This window comes from Ailuropoda melanoleuca, chromosome 7 (genome assembly GCF_002007445.2).
Source record: "Ailuropoda melanoleuca isolate Jingjing chromosome 7, ASM200744v2, whole genome shotgun sequence".
In the NCBI taxonomy this organism is placed as follows: Eukaryota; Metazoa; Chordata; class Mammalia; order Carnivora; family Ursidae; genus Ailuropoda; species Ailuropoda melanoleuca.
The window spans coordinates 55,061,047-55,064,109 of record NC_048224.1 but is presented as its reverse complement, the minus strand read 5'-3'; positions in this window follow the sequence as shown (position 1 = coordinate 55,064,109).

The following is a 3,063-nucleotide window of genomic DNA, read 5'->3' as shown; positions in this document are numbered from 1 at the left end:
CCATTGGAAAAGTGTCTGTTCATATCTTCTGCCCATTTTATGATTTGTTTATTTGTTTCTCGTGTATTGACTCTTATCATCAAATCTACTTCCTCCTCGGCCCTCACCCACTACAGCCCCATTGCACTGGCCTGCTTGTGGTTTCTTCAACGTGTCAAGCTCCCTGCTGCCTTATGGTCTCTGCGATTACCGTTCCTTGGCGATGCCTCTCTGACCCCTCCTGTCCTCCCACCAGATCAGTCCCTTGTCAGATGTTATCTGTCATACCGGCACCTAGTAGATGCCTGGAGTTTCGGGGAAAAAATGGAGGCACAGAGACCTCTGATCTCTTCTCCCTTTCTCCACTGGCGTTGTCTTCGACTGTCATCACCTCTCTCCTGTACTGCGCTGCGCCTGTTTTTCTGGCTACGCTCACCACCCCCTCTAATCCACCCTGCACACCGCAGCCAGCGTGGCTTTCACTCTGACTCTTGTGGCCCCTTGTCTGAACATAGATACAGCCTGTGCATCTAACCAAGGAGTAGGCCCCTCTTGTCTTCCGTCTCTCCTCTGTCACTCAGGGGCTCTGCACCTGCTAGTTACAAAGGGGCCTGGGAAAGTGGAGACCCTAAGCATGTCACCCCACAACCATCTCGTGGTTGGCACCAGGTGCCACTTTTCTGCTGCCCAGGCCTGGGCACTGGCTCCAGGAACAAGAGTGTCCTCTAGGTGGGACCCCAGGTTGCCTGTCCCTACCCCCGAGGGAACACGGAGTCCAGTTGCTGGGTTCTTGGAAAAACTACATCAGGGAGTTTAATAAGTGACCTGCAGGGCTGTTTACCACCATTGACAGTGAACAGCCTCAGCCTGGAGGTCAGGTGGTGCTAGGGGGCTGGGTTGCTGGATGGGGCCTTGGCCAGGGATTGCGGGACGGCAGCTGGAAAAGCAGAAGTGGAAAACACTCCCTTGGAGCGGGCTCCAGCTGCAGCTCCCCGGGGACACTCCTCCTCCACTCTGGGACCATCCCTGTGGATGTGGACAGGACTGGGTGGAGTCACGGCTGGGGGGAACAAGACTGGGAATCACAGCCCGGATTCCAGGCCAAGTCTGCCACTGGCTCCCTGCAGGACCTTGAGCAATCAGTCCTCTCCACCAGCCTCAAACAGAAATTTAGAAGGTGGGGGAGGAAGGAGGCAGAAGTGAACGACACTCCCTTGGCGGCTCTTCAGGTCTTGAACTGCCATGGTTCCTCCTCTTCATACTGCTCCTGGCCCTCCCCCTCATTCTCCTCCTCCGTTCTTGGGGGAGTGGAGGCAGGGGGTCTTGCAGGCTAACTTGCCCCTAGGCTCTGGAGTCAGAAGGCCTGGGCTGAGTTCTTCTTCTCCCCTCTAGGCTGTGTGAGCTTGGACTGGTGGCTCACCTTCTCTGAGCCCCCATTCCTTCATCTTTGCAATGGGCTTACTCTTTCTTGCCTCTGGCTCTCCTGGGAGAATGAAAACTCAGGTCCATAAGGCACTGGATATTCAACAGACAGTTTACAAACATGAAGGGCCAGGGGGGAGACTGAGAAGCAGCAGGGAGGAGACAGCAGGGGTGAAAGAAGAGTCAGCACCTCCCCTCCTCACGTCTCACCTCTGCCTCACCCTGGGACGGATCTTTTCATGGGCTCCATAAAAAAATTAACAGCCCAGCAAATAGCAGGGCTCAAGTTGTGATCTATGCCCCTAGGGTTGCACAAAGAGGGGCATTTAGCCCAAGGAAGGTCTTCACGGGTTGGCGCTGGACAAATGGGTATGGGGGGGTTGGAGGACCCCGCCCCCTCGAATTTCTCCTCCACCGACACTGAAATCCCACCATTAGTGACTTCTGTGGCTTACTGAAATCAGGGGTGGCAAACGGTAGTCCCCACCAGTTTTTGTAAGACCTGCAAGCTGAGAATGGTGTTTGCATTTGTAAATGGTTGGAAAAAAAAATCAAAGGAAGAGTATTTCGTGACATGTGAAAATTGTACGAACTTCAAACGTAAGTGCCCACCAGTAGTTTTACCGGAACACAGTGACGCTCGCACATTCGTGTGCTGCCCGTGCCTCCTGAGCACCGAGCCGCAGCGGGGAGGGGAGTGGTTTCAACAGAGACTGTCCAACAAAGCCGAAAGCACTCCCTATGTGGCCCTTTATGGAAGAGTGTGCAGACCCCTGGTTTGAAACAAAACCAAAACCAGAAAACAGCTTTGAACGTGGAAGCGCCCTGGGGAGATTCCGGAGGGGCTGTCAGGTGGAAGTCAGGAGTCCCAGTCTAACCATGAACCAGTCACCTATCCAGCAAGGGGCTGGGTCCTGTCCCCTCTCCGAGCCTCATTTTCTCCATCTGTCAAACGGACACAGCGATTTAATCCGGCGATGTTTAATCTAGCATTGCTGGAAGTCTCCGTTTACATAGTCTGGTTGGCATACATCCCTTAAGGAGAAATAACTCAGACAGCTTTCCTCCTTGCCCAGATGAGAGCATGAGGATACAGAGGGGGAGGTGACAGTGTCACACTGAGCAAGGGGAACGAGGAGGAACGAAGGGTCTCTCCTCTTCAAAACCACATGCAAGAGTCTCTCTCTGCCAGAGGCGGTGGCCCGGGGCAGCCGGCAACAGGGTGGTCGCTGAGGCAAGGGCTGCAGCCAGCCCAGGGTGGGGTCAGGGGGGTGGGAAGACAAGCAGGGTACTGGGCTTCTGCCGAGTCCCTGGAGACTCAGACCCTATCCCAGCACACTGGACACATGCCAATACATACATAGATGTTCTAATCCTGTCCCTTCCCAGCTCATTCCGTCAAAGCCAAGTCCCCGCAATGGCCCAGAGGCCCCAAGGATCTGACCCAAAGCCCTTACCTTTCTGATCACAACTCCCTCTTCCTTCCCCCAACCCACCACAGCTCCAGCCTCCCCCACCCTCTTGCAGGATGTCCAGCAGAGAGCACCTTCCTGCTTGAGGCCCAGGGCTGCTGGACCAGAAGGGTGCTGGCCTCCCCCCACCCCCAGCCAAAGTCCCTCCTTACCAAAGCAAAATAACTGGGCGAAGAAATCGAGTGGGTTA